The 17142-nt window shown below is 45.2% G+C and overlaps 1 protein-coding gene across 2 annotated transcripts in view; it reads left to right on the top strand.

Moving 5' to 3' along the window:
* Positions 1-626: 626 nt before the first annotated feature.
* The window catches only part of LOC110538432 (KN motif and ankyrin repeat domain-containing protein 2), a 30325-nt gene continuing 13809 nt past the window's right edge, over positions 627-17142 (top strand). Inside the window, exons 1-3 of one of the 2 annotated variants that reach the window (XM_021625262.2) lie at positions 627-843; positions 9129-9234; positions 10623-10780. The gene's annotated coding sequence lies outside the window, so the exon portion shown is untranslated. The remainder of the gene's footprint in view (positions 844-9128; positions 9235-10622; positions 10781-17142) is intronic. The other variant, XM_036938359.1, reaches the window with a different exon arrangement.

Genomic DNA, 17142 nt, shown 5'->3' with positions numbered 1-17142 from the left:
TAAAACATTTTGAGAAAAGATGTAACGTTCCATTTCGAATGGATTATGAATAGGCTGTGGATTGATTATCCTGGAGCAACTGAACGGGTATAGTCATCTGGCTCTCAGGACGCATCTTTGCAGACTTGAACCAACCTAATTATTGGCCAGACGATGCCGAGCAGAGCCCTCAGATCTCAATTTGAACCTGATGTCGGCTCAAGCCGGACTATGCGCCCTTTTCTGTTATTTTTCATCGTGCAATTAATATCCTGTGCCGGTGTGCCTGACATTGTAGCCATGATGTTTATCTGCCAAAGTAAACGCCAATCGTGTGAATGTAGTTATTGATGTGTAACACGCTATACAGTACCACTTCAATAAAAACACACCCACCCTTTTTAGGCATTATTCAATTAGTGATATAGCTGTGGTGTATCCATTCTCTGTAAAACAGTAACCACATTTGCGTCCCTCAATCGACTATTTAGTCTTCTGTAAGACACGGTTAGATTCCAGGGGAGACTAGAGTATGACGTCATGTTACGCGGACCATAAAAAGAATGGAAAGCAAGAGCAATGCTGACGTACTTTAGGTCACTCTTGCATTAGGCTATATTTCTATAAGTCACACTGAGCCATTAATACGACGACTCTCTTATTACATTTTACAATTTTGAATGAATATGCAGAGATGTCTGAGTGGAATGGGGTTTCCAGCCTAAGGTACTATTCTGGTCTAAGGCACTCCTGGCCCTTTAAGAGCGGAGGGAGGGGGTTCTGAACCGCTTGGCTGCGGTGTTTTTGTCTCCATGTCAGTGAGCGCTCCTGGCCCAAGACGTCTGAACGGATTTATAAGGATAGGTAAGTACAACAGCCTTTTGATAAGATAATACATTCTTAATTCCCAGCCGCCTGTATGTTAACATTTGCTCAATTAATAAGTCCAAAATGGTGTCTTGCGTAAGATTTCTTTTGTCCTATCCTTTCCCCGGTTTGTGTCTTACTTCTAGAAGTAACGGGTCTCTTATCTATTTAACTGCGTTATGTTTGTATGAATTGGTGTGCACTTTACCCGAAATATTACTATAAGTATTAATGGCCTAATGAGTGGTTTTGTTCTCGTGCATAGTAGGCTATTTGGCTGAGCATCATTGGCGATAATGCGCTCCTCGAGGGAACGCACACATTGCATTGGGTCCTGGCGCGTGTGTTATCGCTGAGACGTTCTGTGTTAATAGGTCATTCATTTTGGCTGAATTTTATTGACAGCTAAGAGAGCGGTCTCACATTTTCACTGAGGTTATTGTTAAAATTGGAGAGGAGATCTTTAGTTAATATTTGCGTTCTGGAATATTTTGGAAACTTGCCACCCTCACTCTTTTGGTTAAACTTTAAAAAATTAGGAACTTCAACTAAAACGTTTTTCGATCAGGTTCTTTCTTCAATCAAAGTTAGTTTTGAAGTTGAATTCCTGAATACTTTTAAGATTATTCCCTCATTAAAATAACCCCGTGATTGCCGTTACTCCAGGGAGAGGGTGGGTCCTTCCATTCTTCCACTTTTCATTAGCCTACTTCCAGATGTTCATCACTTTCTCATTGCTGCTCTGCCCTTAACTTTGGTCTGGTTTAACCGCCCGTCCGTGGCTGGTGGTCAGTTCAGTGAACGGATGTCTGCCTCAAAAGCTATAGGGCCTAAGGGAGTGATGCCTCAACAAAAATGTGAATTCATTCTATTGGGTTTTCCTCCTCTAGAAGAAGCAGTGTATGGAAGAACATTTAATGCCTGTAGGCCTAATAGCCTACTAATGATTTTCACGGTTTGTCTATTGGTCATTATTAAACTGTTGAACTTTGGGGAAGATGGATACAACCCAAGTGTCATTTTGTGGGAATAGGCTACAGTCTAGATAGGTCCATATAATTGTATGGGGTCCTTTTGATCAATCATTGATCACTTGATAGCAGTCTGCTTTAACACAGACTATGACGACTTTATAGGTGACCGACACAGGTCTCCATAGGTGTCCTAGAATATAAGATGCCCAGTTGGAGTTATCCCATGCTCGTGCCAGCAGCAGCGGGGATGGAATGCGTAGCCTGTCTCACCGACCACATTCCCGATGACAACGTTTGGAACGAGGGGCGCTGTAGTGCAATTCCAAATGGAGGAATGCAAGGTTATAAAGCCCATTTGTAGCGGTGGACCACACGCTGGGCATTCAAATGATTTAGCTAGACTAATGGAATTACGCTATTAACCTGCATGAAACTTCATGTCTGTGATTGTCTGGATTTATTAGAATTTGCGAACAGGTCATAGCGGGCCAGACTGTTCCCTTACTGACACCCCTCTGTTCAGCTGAAAGCATGGTTACACACATGAGCAATTCATTTAGAGTTGCCTATCATCTTGAATCAGGTAGTGGAATATAATTACAGACGCTTTGTGAGTTAATGCGTGTAGCCCGTCAAGTTATATTTCTCTCTGCCATTTTACAGTTCATGTCCTCTTGTGGAGTCTGGAAACTAGTCCTATCACATCAGTCAATGAACAATTGTTACTGATTCAGTGAGCAGAAATCCTTCTACTTCTGCACAGAAAGGCATGTTATACTTGAGCCTTATACTACTGCCATAGAAGGTGTAATAGGCTACAGCGCAAATACACGTTTGGACGTAATGTATAGTTTTATGCACATTTCACCCAAACATACGTTTTTTGTTTTGGTGGGGAAATGAATCACAGTTTGTGCACCTTTTTATTGATAGAATATCAATATTTTTTTTTACATGAATATGAGAGTAACTTATCACCAAACGTCAGTATTTAACTGTTTTGGTGACGCCTGTAGGCTATAGTTCCTTGCTTATGACTGTGCTAATCACTCATTGCTGTGGAGAGGTGCAGATGTATTTAGTTATAGCAGGGGATGATTACAGAGGTCGGATATTAGATTGGGGCCAGATTGGGGGATTTGGCCATTGAGGGTTAATACCCCTTTTTATTTATCCAGACCTACAGCCAGAGACAAATCTGTTAATGTTTTCAGTCAACATATTCCTTTATCATGCATGTGGAGTCCAAGGAAGCATGAAATCATTATCTGCTGGACTAATCTCTGGAGTAATCCTTCTTAATACATGAATCGTTCCGAAAGGGAAGATAGATTTTTCTATTCACTGACTCGCAACAACCGACTAATACCTTGTTGTGTGTTTGTGTATACCTGCCATGTCTATAGGTGTGGTTCAAGTCCTGCTTGTTGTTATCTCATTTACTTCACTCATTGAGTTAGTCAGGAAACAATCAATGAGGATCCCGGTGAACGGGTCACTTAAACACATCATCAGGGCTCCAGTGCTTGACTACTTCCTTCCGTTGCCCCACTGTGCTGCATGTGACCACCACTGACTGACTCCACTGACCTGAGGTTTTAACCCCAAAACTGCTGTGAGTCTGACCAGCTTTCCCCTGCCTGACCGGACTAACAGCTCTGCTCTGGTCTTCGTCTCTGTCTCCCCTGAACCTTTCCCAAATCCTTCCAGAACACTGCCTCTCTGGCCTCCATCAACCCTTATCCCTCTACCTCCCCCTCTGCACAGGAATTCTCCCTCTCTCTCTCTGTTTCTCACTCGCTCTCTCTCTGTTTCTCACTCGCTCTCTCTCTGTTTCTCACTCGCTCTCTCTCTGTTTCTCACTCGCTCTCTCTCTGTTTCTCACTCGCTCTCTCTCTGTTTCTCACTCGCTCTCTCTCTGTTTCTCTCTCTCTCTCTCTCTGTTTCTCACTCGCTCTCTCTCTGTTTCTCACTCGCTCTCTCTCTGTTTCTCTCTCTCTCTCTCTCTCTCTCTCTCTCTCTCTCTCTCTCTCTCTCTCTCTCTCTCTCTCTCTCATGCATGTGGTTTTTCTTCTTTTGTTTCTGTTGTAATTCCTGCCTCTAGGCCCCACCCTTAGCCAGGCAGTTTCCTTTTGGAGGGGTCAACACAATGACCAATGGCAGCTGTGATGCTGATGTTTATTCTTCTCCTGTTCCAGACGTAATGTGAGCAGGCAGGCAGGGCTGAGGCCAGGTCAAGCAGTAAGGCCACTCCCTGGCTGTATGGGCCAGACTATTTCTGCAGAATGCCGTCTTTCTCTGCATACCCTACTCCTCCTTAATGTTAAAAACAGTCATCCTATTTGCTTGCAGTAACAGGGCATAGGCCTCTATGCATAGGCCTTTCAACCTCTCCCTGACCCAGTCTGTAATACCCACATGTTTCAAGCAGCCCAACATAGTCCCTGTGCCCAAGAATGCCAAGGTAACCTGTCTAAATGACTATTGCCCAGTAACACTCACATCTGTAGCCAAGAAATGCTTTGAAAGGCTGGTCATGGCTCTCATCAACACCATCATCCCAGACACCCTGGACCCACTCCAATTCACATACCGCCCCAACACATATGACACAATCTCTATTGTACTCCACACTGCCCTCTCTCACCTGGATAAGAGAATGCTGTTCATTGACGACAGCTCTGCATTCAAAACACCATAGTGCCCTCCAAGCTCATCACTGAGCTCAGGACCCCGTGACTTAAAACCTCCCTCTGCAACTGGATACTGGAAGGGCTGCCCCCAGATGGTAAGGACAGGCAACAACACATCTGCCACGCTGACCCTCAACACAGGGGCCCTTCAGGGGTGTGTGCTTAGTCCCCCTCTGCACTCCCTGTTCACCCACGACTGTGTGGCCGCGCACGACTCCAACACCATCTATACGTTTACTGACTACACGACGGTGGCAGGCCTGATCATTGACGACGACGAGACTGCCTATAGGAAGGAGGTCAGAGACCTGGCAGTGTGGTGCCAGGACAACCTCTCCCTCAAAGTCAGCAAGACAAAGGAGCTGATCGTAGACTACAGGAAACAGAGAGCCGAGCATGCCCCCATTCACATCGACGGGGCTGTAGTGGAGTTGGTCAAGTGCTTCAAGTTACTCAGAATCCACATCACTAAGGATCTATCATGGTTCAAAAACATCAACACAGTCATGAAGCGAGTACGACAACACCTCTTCCCCCTCAGGAGGCTGAAAAGAGCTTCAAAAAGTTCTACAGCTGCACCATTGAGAGCATCTTGACTGGCTGCATCACAGCTTGGTGTGGCAACTTGCTTGGCATCCGATCGCAAAGCTGGGCCATAGTGCACTGGGCCGAGCTCCCTGTCATCCAGGACCACTATACCAGGCGGTGTCAGAGGAAGGCCCTAAAAATTGTCCAAGACTCCAGCCACACAAGTCATAGACTGTTTTCTCTGCTACCGCACGGCACCGATACACCAAGTCTGGAAACAATAAGACCCTGAACAGATTCTAACCCCAGGCCATAAGACTGATAAATACTTACTTTGATATCTACCTAGACTGTCTGCATCAACCCTTTTTGAATGAACTGTTTTTTCACTCATCACATACGCTGCTGCTACTGTTTATTATCTATCCTGTTGCCTAGTCACTTTATTCCTGGTTCTATGTACTAGCTCAATGACCTCGTACCCCTGCACAGTGACTCAGTACTGGCACCCCGTGTGTATATATTATGGCTAAGTTATCGTTACTCATTGTGTATTTATTGTGACTTTTATTATTATCTGTTATTATTTCTCTATTTTCTCTCGGCATTGTTGGGAAAGGCCCGTAAAAGTAGGCGTTTCACTGTTCATCAACACCTGTTGTTTACCAAGCATTTGACAAATAACATTTGATTTGAAAAATGTGATTTGACTTCACTGTTCCTAGTTCCACTAATCCGCTATTAGTGATTCAGAAGCGCATCGCCCTCACAGTAATGTGTTATACCCCGGTCATACAAGAGCATCTGTCCTCCTCATGCACATGTGAAAGTCTTGTTTTTCATGCAAATGATGCATGACATTTGTTCTAGAAAGAGTGGTTTACTTGTAAAGTAACCACATGATGATAAATGGCTACCACCTTTGCCACTTCTGAGTAGAGACCAGCAATTCATTGGTCATTGGTTATTAATTCATGACCAGTTGGCTAAATTAAGCCTTCTGTTAGGATGAGAGTTAGGGTCACATACAGCAGTCCTCAGCAGATGTAGAAAGAGCCAGGAATGTTTCTCCTCCAGCGAATAATGTAACACCAGCGTGATGTATGTATTTGTTGGTTTCCAAAAGAGTTTTCATAATAGTTCCAATTTTACCATGTATAGTTCCAGTTTCTTTTCTCCCATAGTATTATACTCATTGGACATGCTGACAAAATAACATTCAGCTTCATTTAGGAACTAGAAGTGCTGCCTCTTTGTGTGTTGGGTTTCTATTGTGAGTCTCTTTTTATCCTTAAACCAGTAGTGGAATGTTGAAAATATGATCGTAATCTTACAGGCGGATCAAGTTCAGACGATGAAGGAAGGTCTTTTTTAAAACGTAATTCACCCTTGGTCAAGAGCTCCTCTTAACCCTCTTGAATCCCTGTGATGTCTGCCCTGTTTTGGCAAGAGCAGAGGACACAACATTATGGTGTGGCCGCTGGGAGTTTCAATGACTCATACTCGTGGATTCGAAATCTTAGAACAGTCATGGTGTTCTCATTCTAGAAGTTTCCATTTAAAAGTTATTCTCTTCTCCCACCCTCTTTTCTTTCTCTCCCCCACTCCAGTCTCGCCCCTCTTGTTGTTCACCCACACCCCCACCCCTCTTTCTTTTCTCTGTCTTTCACTCACATACTGTACCTCCACTCTCCTGCTCTCTCTTTACTTAACTCCCTCATTCTTTCTCCCTCTCCTTCTCATTTTCCCTCTCCCTCTCCTTGTTACTTTTTCTCCTGGGCTTGGAGGAAGTGACTGGGTTGTTTCTGGGTCTTGAGGGAATACAGAGATGGAGCTCCTTTTCCTGTAACCCTTTCTTCATCAGACCTCAGGCAATCCCACAATAAGCTATTTTAATGGCACATCAATGACATATAGCCTTTTATAATGAACAGTGAGAAAGGGTGACCCATGATGTACACTCTTCCAGGATGGGGTCTAGCGTTGAGGGGTTGTGGTGTTGAGTGCCTCTGCATGGTGATATCTTTTGAGTGGGTGTACTGTATACATGTCGTCATCTCACACTGCTTCTGTTGAAAGGTTACTACTGTCATGGTGGATTTTGGTACTCACCACTACAATTTCCCAGTGTGTTTAGATGGAAGATAAGAACAGAGTTACAGTATGCCCTCCATATCTGTTTCTTCAGAGCTTATACCTGAAACAACGTACTGAAATGATTCAGCTGTTTTTGTGGATTTGTGGGAGTCCCATGGGTTCAACGGATCCTGGAGATTTTGTGTGTGTGTGTGTGTGTGTGTGTTCAGCTGTGTGATGAAAGGGTAGCCGGTGCAGACGTGAGAGTGTGTGTTAACCTATCTCTTCAGAACTGTTTGACTCTTTCACAAAAACAAGAATGTAAAAAAGTGTGCATAGCCTACCTCCTACCTCATAACACTGGGCACTACATACACATTGGTGTATACTGTGTATGTTGGTGTATACTGTGTGTGTAGTTTTAGTTTAGTTATGACATTTTACAGTCTGTATAGACTAGTTATTCCGCTGTTATTATACTCTATTGTGATATTTACTGATGCCTTCTAGTATGATAGAATCAAATTTGTATTGATTTGTGATGACTGATAAGAGTAGGAGTCTAAGACATGTACCCAGACTTCCCAGACATTGGTTGCTCGTCATCACTGGGCCTGTTCGGATTTCCGCTCTCTGACAGTGTCTGGATCCACAACAGGGCCTCAGACACCATTACGTTTGTATTGAGGCTCAATTTCTTGGCTGTAACAGTGTCTCTCTCTTATCTCTCTCTCTGTCTATCTATGTGTCTCTCTCGCCATCATTTCTCTCTCTCTCGCTCTCTCTCTCTCTCTCTCTCTCTCTCTCTCTCTCTCTCTCTCTGCCCCTCTCTCTCTCTCTCTCTCTCTCTCTCTCTCTCTCTCTCTCTGCCCCTCCTAGCTCTATATTAGAACCAGCTGTGGAACATGAGGCTGAATGAATGGCTCATTGTGATTGGGCTGTCGTTCCTCTCTAAGGCTCTGTTTCTCTCACTCTCTCCTTCCCTCCCTCTGTCCCATGACAAAAGTATTCAACAATGGACTGAGTAAGAAAAAAAGGTCATAATGTGACGTTCTGTAAATGGAAACCACTGGCGTCATTTGGCCACAACTCCACATTGAAATGTACTAGTTAAGTCCCAGACGTTGCATTGAAAGCCAAGGTATGAGAAAAAAAGGTAATAACCTCCATTATCATGCTGCTTATCTCCTGGAACTTGCGACAGGACCAATCTGAAATCGCATGGATTTGGAGATAGGGAATGTTTGCTGTATTCCTTGCAAATCACGCGTGAGTATAGGTCATGTCGTGGAGATCCCTTGGCAAGATACTGGGGTGTTCCTGTGAAACCAGAGGGGTGTGTTACATGGCACCGGGTTCAAGAGTGTGAGTCAAGAAGTGCATGAAAACATTGCTCAATGTCATGACGGGGAGGTCCCCAGTCAGCCTTGGTTGATTAGCCATACAGCAGTCTGTGTTGTTGTGGTTCAGACTCAGACGGATGAGAAGCTTTCTAAAGGCTCTAGCTGCATGGAGGTCTGTTGTTGCTCTGAAATGAGGTCCATCTATTCCTGAGTTTGACTGGCATGTTGTATGTAGTGAGATGGAAATGTTTTTCATGTGAGGAGCTGTCACTCTGAGGCAGTGGAATGTGTTTCTGAGGTTGGTTTTCTACTGCAGACCTGGGTGTTTTTAATCTTACAGTAACCAGTCCTTGGCAACCTGCCTAAACATTGAGTAATCCCTGTTTTGTAAGAGAGGCCTGTTTGTAGCCCTCTGGAGAGGCTGGGATGGAGCTGTTAGAGTTGTCATGGACGTTTTGAGATTTGATGGCTGGTTAAAGATTCACCTGGTACCTCAATGATGTGCTTCATTTGTAACTTGGCTGCATTTATCCCAAGTTTATTTTGTGGGTCTATCTGGTATTTTCTGTTTTCTGATCTCTATCTCAGTAGGATCATGAAATGGATGTTATGATTTCTTAATATAAATGTTAATATCGTTCCATTATTTTTCTCCATGCTGTGCTCAGATGCTGACCGTGAGAAAGAAGGGAGGGAAGATAAAGAGGAGAGAAGAGAAGCCAGAGTGAGGAGATTGGGGAGGAGAGACCAACCCTGCAGCACACCGAGCAGCTGGTATGGAGCAGAAAATAAATCCCTCTTTTCCTAATTCTTAAACCATTCCCATTCCCAAACTTGTGTAGAATAGCAATCACACAAAAGGCAGCTATTTAATCCCTTGCCGTGGCAATAAAAAGGAGGTAAGACTGTGAATAAAGACCATGTGTTATTGGCACCCTTGATAAAGATTAGCAAAACATTGAGACTATAGACTATAAAATAAATAATACAAATACTGAGACATATTGTATGCTCATTGAAATTGTATTATTATTATACTAATACAATTGCTCAGAGAAAGAGATTTATTTAACAAGTAAAGCCGTTTTTCTCAAAAGATGGGGTTCAAAATGTTTGGAACCCCTGTTTTCAATAGCTTTCAATACCTCAATACCTCGCCGTGCGAGGATAACGACACTGAGCCGTTAAAATATATATATATATTTTGAGAACACATTGGGAGGGATCTTAGACCATTCCTCCAAATATAATCCTTCCAGGTCTTTGATATTCTGTGTCTGCGCCCTCTTCAATTCAAACCATAGTCCTGGTACTGGGTCAAATTCATAATGCCATTGACCTTAACAACAGCCCCAGGACCAGTGGAAGCAAAATAATAGCCTCATAACATCATAGATCCACCACCATATTTTACAGTAGTTATGGGGTTCTTTTCTTCATATGCATCTTTCATTAGATGCAAAAACCCACCGCTAGTGTGCGTTGTCAAAGAGCTCTATTTTCATTTCATCTGAACATAGCACTGTTTGCAATCCAAGTGCCAATGCTGTTTAGCAAACTACAGGTGTTTACGTTTTTTGGATGACATGAAAATAGAGCTCTTTAGCAACTGTTGACAAAATATAGCTAACTGAAATCCTACATTAAAATCATCCGTCTTTATAAAAGTGTGTCTTTAGCAGTGATTTAAAAAGAGACACCGAATCTGCAAGCCTGATCTTCTCTAGACTTTGGAATGGCCCACAGCGCCCTGCCAGAGGATCTCAGGCTGTGTCCTGGCTCGTAGGGAGATAAAACATCTGAGATATAGGATTGAGCAAAACCAAGTCTAGTCTTAAAGGTAAAAATCCTTCCAACAACCACAAATTCCTATAATTTACCATGTTAAATAACACTAATATGTGATAACAATATTTGTTGTGATTTTTCTTTCTTTACTTTTGTCGTTTTAATAAGGTTGGTAGCAACATGAAATGTGAAAATCATTTTGGAAATCTGTTGCATCTAAAGTCGACTACAAAACCCACAATGCATTGATCTCTCTATGGGTTGGCTGGATAGCTACCTAGCTTGTTAGCTAGTTAGCCACCCAGTATTGAAAACTGACATGTATGTTTGATGTTTTCGCAATCTTAAAAAGTCCTTTTCCTCTTAACTTCCAGTGTAGTGAGAGTGCTGGTCACAATGCCATGTCATGTCCGCGGTCTATCTGCCTGTGTGAACGGCAAGAGATCAAATACACATGAAAACATGAAATGACCCCAGGAATCGATAGAACTTCGCTCAGCGATACCCTAAAACAATATAACATTCAAAATGGGTGAGTCTTTCCTTTTAAATGTGACTAATACATATATTCTGAAAGTGACTGGTAGCTAAAATAGGTCTGGTATGGTTACATTTTGTAAAATCAACATTTTGCCATGGCCATCTCAGTCTCTGGACTTGAACCCCATTGAATGAAAACCTGCTGTTTGAATTGAAGAGGGCAGTCCATAAGCGTAGAGGAAGGATATCAAGGATCTGGAAAATTGTGTTATGGAAGAATGGTCTAAGATCTCTCCCAATGTGTTCTCTGAACTCATAAAACACTTTAGAAAAATACTCAGTGCCATCCTCAGTGTATCCTCGCAAGGTGAGGTATTGAAAGCAATTGAAAACAGGGGTGGCAATCATGTTGACCCCTCTCTTTCTCTGAGCAATTGTATTAGTATAAAATATAATTTTTCCCCCAAAAAATCTGCATACAATATCTCAGTATTTCTATTATTTATTTTATAGTCTTTTTTGCTCGTCTTTAAAAAGGGTGCAAACAATTCCGGACCTGACTGAAGTACTAGCCCTGAGAGTTTTCTTCCAGAACTAAACCTACTGTATCTTACCTACTAACCATGATGGTCACCCTCCTCTGATCACAAAGATATGTGCAATGTGTAATGTGTGGTAAGAAATGTGGTATGTATGTTTTGATACAGGTGAGGGACATCTGTATATTTTATTGAGGGACTCTGTGTGATCACAATGTAGCGCTACATTAGCACATACTGAAACGGCTTCGGTGTATCAGTGAAGCAACAACAAGTCACAACGATTAAAAGTAGCAAAGCAGCAATCACGCAGGCACTCTGGCATCCATCAGGACATCAGCTGTCTGAGACATCCTATTTTGTGCTTGAAGGATCTGAGTTTTTCTCCCCTTGATTTCTAATCATAATAGTCAGTGGAGGACCCTGGAGACGGGCAATGTTAACTTCCGCTGGTCTGGAATGTGGGGAGGAGGGGAGGTGGGCAATGTTAATTTCCGCTGGTCTGGAACTTGGCGAGGTGGGCAATGTTAACTTCCGCTGGTCTGGAATGTGGGGAGGAGGGGAGACGGGCAATGTTAACTTCCGCTGGTCTGGAACTTGGGGAGGAGGGCATCAGTCTGGGGCAACTCATTCCTCCTGGAGGAGGGTAGAGAATGGCTGGAGGAGGAGGAGGAGAGGAGGAGGAGGTTAAAGTCTGGGTCTGGGAGTGTATCACTGAAGAATGGTTGGCTGGCTGTGCTGGTGCTGCTGAGGAGGAGCAGGGGGCTACACTGGACTCTAATCAATGCCATCTCAATGGAACACTGTTTACAGCCAAGAGAGAGAGGGAGTAAGGTCACCCACATACATGGTGGAGCACACAGACACGGCACACACACACACACCCAAACACTCAATGAGGCACTGGTGTAGAGGCAGATGCAGAAGGTTTGGGGGAGGGGAGGAATTGGAGCGCCAGGCAAAGTGTTAAATAGAGAGAGGGGAGAGAGCGGTCCGTAACAGAGTACATGTTCACTTGATGTGACTAGGAAAAGAAAGGAATATTAAACTAAATTGAGAGGGAGAAAGAGAGCGAGAAGGACCGTGTAGAGGAGAGTTTTGGCCGTCGTCATTGCTGAGGGCTGGGATGTTTGTCACGCCTTGAAGCTGAACTGAACACTCTAATTATATCTCATCAACTGTACCCCTGTCAACCAGCCCTCCACCTTCCTGTACGCTCTCAATCTCACACACACACACACACACACACACACACACACACACACACACACACACACACACACACACACACACACACACACACACACACACACACACACACACACACACACACACACACACACACGCCACCTTCCTGTACTCTCTCAATGACACACACACACACGCCACCTTCCTGTACTCTCTCAATGACACACACACACACACCACCTTCCTGTACTCTCTCAATGACACACACACACACGCCATCTTCCTGTACTCTCTCAATGACACACACACACACACGCCATCTTCCTGTACTCTCTCAATGACAGACACACACACACCACCTTCCTGTACTCTCTCAATGACACACACACGCACACACCACCTTCCTGTACTCTCTCAATGACACACACACACTCACCACCTTCCTGTACTCTCTCAATGACACACACACACACACTCACCACCTTCCTGTTCTTTCTCAATGACACACACACACACACGCCACCTTCCTGTACTCTCTCAATGACACACACCACCTTCCTGTACTCTCTCAATGGCACACACACGCACACACCACCTTCCTGTACTCTCTCAATGACACACACACACACACACTCACCACCTTCCTGTACTCTCTCAATGACACACACACTCACCACCTTCCTGTACTCTCTCAATGACACACACACTCACCACCTTCCTGTACTCTCTCAATGACACACACACACACCACCTTCCTGTACTCCCTCAATAAGACACACACACACCAACGTCCTGTACTCTTTCAATGACACACACACACACACACCTCCTTCCTGTACTCTCTCAATGACACACACACACACACACACACACACACACACACACACACACACACACACACACACACACACACACACACACCACCTTCCTGTACTCTCTCAATGACACACACACACGCCACCTTCCTGTACTCTCTCAATGACACACGCCACCTTCCTGTACTCTCTCAATGACACACACGCCTCCTTCCTGTTCTCTCTCAATGACACACACACACGCCACCTTCCTGTACTCTCTCAATGACACACACGCCACCTTCCTGTTCTCTCTCAATGACACACACACACACACACCTCCTTCCTGTACTCTCTCAATGACACACACACCACCTTCCTGTACTCTCTCAATGACACACACACACCACCTTCCTGTTCTCTGTCAATGACACACACACACTACCTTCCTGTTCTCTGTCAATGACACACACACACACACACCACCTTCCTGTTCTCTCTCAATGACACACACACACACGCCACCTTCCTGTTCTCTCTCAATGACACACACACACACGCCACCTTCCTGTTTTCTCTCAATGACACACACACACACACACCACCTTCCTGTACTCTCTCAATGACACACACACACACACACACACGCCACCTTCCTGATCTCTCTCAATGACACACACACACACACACCTCCTTCCTGTACTCTCTCAATGACACACACACGCCACCTTCCTGTACTCTCTCAATGACACACACACACGCCACCTTCCTGTTCTCTCTCAATGACACACACACACGCCACCTTCCTGTACTCTCTCAATGACACACACGCCACCTTCCTGTTCTCTCTCAATGACACATACACACACGCCACCTTCCTGTTCTCTCTCAATGACACACACACACACACACACACCTCCTTCCTGTACTCTCTCAATGACACACACACACCACCTTCCTGTACTCTCTCAATGACACACACACACCACCTTCCTGTTCTCTGTCAATGACACACACACACCACCTTCCTGTTCTCTGTCAATGACACACACACCACCTTCCTGTTCTCTGTCAATGACACACACACACCACCTTCCTGTTCTCTGTCAATGACACACACACGCCACCTTCCTGTACTCTCTCAATGACACACACGCCACCTTCCTGTTCTCTCTCAATGACACACACACACACGCCACCTTCCTGTTCTCTCTCAATGACACACACACACGCCACCTTCCTGTACTCTCTCAATGACACACACGCCACCTTCCTGTTCTCTCTCAATGACACACACACACACACACACCTCCTTCCTGTACTCTCTCAATGACACACACACACCACCTTCCTGTACTCTCTCAATGACACACACACACCACCTTCCTGTTCTCTGTCAATGACACACACACACCACCTTCCTGTTCTCTGTCAATGACACACACACACACACACACCACCTTCCTGTTCTCTCTCAATGACACACACACACACGCCACCTTCCTGTTCTCTCTCAATGACACACACACACCTCCTACCTGTACTCTCTCAATGACGCACACACACACACACACACACACACACACACACACACACACACACACACACACACACACACACCACCTTCCTGTACTCTCTCAATGACACACACACACGCCACCTTCCTGTACTCTCTCAATGACACACACGCCACCTTCCTGTTCTCTCTCAATGACACACACGCCACCTTCCTGTTCTCTCTCAATGACACACACGCCACCTTCCTGTTCTCTGTCAATGACACACACACACCACCTTCCTGTTCTCTGTCAATGACACACACACACACACACACCACCTTCCTGTTCTCTCTCAATGACACACACACACACGCCACCTTCCTGTTCTCTCTCAATGACACACACACACACGCCACCTTCCTGTTCTCTGTCAATGACACACACACACCACCTTCCTGTTCTCTGTCAATGACACACACACACACACACCACCTTCCTGTTCTCTCTCAATGACACACACACACGCCACCTTCCTGTACTCTCTCAATGACACACACGCCACCTTCCTGTTCTCTCTCAATGACACACACACACACGCCACCTTCCTGTTCTCTCTCAATGACACACACACACACACACACACACACCTCCTTCCTGTACTCTCTCAATGACACACACACACACCACCTTCCTGTACTCTCTCAATGACACACACACACACCACCTTCCTATTCTCTGTCAATGACAAACACACACCACCTTCCTGTTCTCTGTCAATGACACACACACACCACCTTCCTGTTCTCTCTCAATGACACACACACACGCCACCTTCCTGTTCTCTCTCAATGACACACACACACACGCCACCTTCCTGTTTTCTCTCAATGACACACACACACACACCACCTTCCTGTACTCTCTCAATGACACACACACACACACGCCACCTTCCTGATCTCTCTCAATGACACACACACACACCACCGTCCTGTACTCTCTCAATGACACACACACACACACACGCCACCTTCCTGTACTCTCTCAATGACACACACACAAACACACACCACCTTCCTGTACTCTCTCAATGCCACACACTTCACCTTCCTGTACTCTCTCAATGACACACACACACACACACACGCCACTTTCCTGTTCTCTCTCAATGACACACACACGCCACCTTCCTGTACTCTCTCAATGACACACACGCCACCTTCCTGTACTCTCTCAATGACACACACGCCACCTTCCTGTACTCTCTCAATGACACACACGCCACCTTCCTGTACTCTCTCAATGACACACACACCACCTTCCTGTACTCTCTCAATGACACACACACACACACACACACACACACACACACACACGCCACCTTTCTGTTCTCTCTCAATGACACACACACACACACACACGCCACCTTCCTGTACTCTCTCAATGACACACACGCCACCTTCCTGTACTCTCTCAATGACACACACACACACACACACACACGCGCCACCTTCCTGTTCTCTCTCAATGACACACACATACACACACACACACACACGCCACCTTCCTGTACTCTCTAAATGACACACACGCCACCTTCCTGTACTCTCTCAATGACACACACACACACACACCACCTACCTGTACTCTCTCAATGACACACACACACACACACACACGCGCCACCTTCCTGTACTCTCTCAATGCCACACACCTCACCTTCCTGTACTCTCTCAATGACACACACACACACACACACACACGCCACTTTCCTGTTCTCTCTCAATGACACACACACACACACCACCTTCCTGTACTCTCTCAATGACACACACGCCACCTTCCTGTACTCTGTCAATGACACACACGCCACCTTCCTGTACTCTCTCAATGACACACACACCACCTTCCTGTACTCTCTCAATGACACACACACACACACACACACACACACACACACACGCCACCTTCCTGTTCTCTCTCAATGACACACACACACACACGCCACCTTCCTGTACTCTCTCAATGACACACACGCCACCTTCCTGTACTCTCTCAATGACACACACACACACACACACACACACACGCCACCTTCCTGTTCTCTCTCAATGACACACACACACACACACACACACACACACACGCCACCTTCCTGTACTCTCTCAATGGCACACACACACACGCCACCTTCCTGTTCTCTCTCAATGACACACACACTCACATGGGATATTTCAGATACGCTCACATAAGCATTTATACTGTACTCATACCAGGAAATACACATTGAACGTTAAATCTCAGAAGGCCACACACCTCACCTTCCTGTACTCTCTCAATGACACACACACACACACACACACACGCCACCTTCCTGTTCTCTCTCAATGACAC

Source organism: Oncorhynchus mykiss, chromosome 12 (genome assembly GCF_013265735.2).
Source record: "Oncorhynchus mykiss isolate Arlee chromosome 12, USDA_OmykA_1.1, whole genome shotgun sequence".
NCBI lineage: Eukaryota > Metazoa > Chordata > Actinopteri > Salmoniformes > Salmonidae > Oncorhynchus > Oncorhynchus mykiss.
Note: the sequence above shows the minus strand (reverse complement) of the source record. Positions and strands in the feature narration are given on the sequence as shown.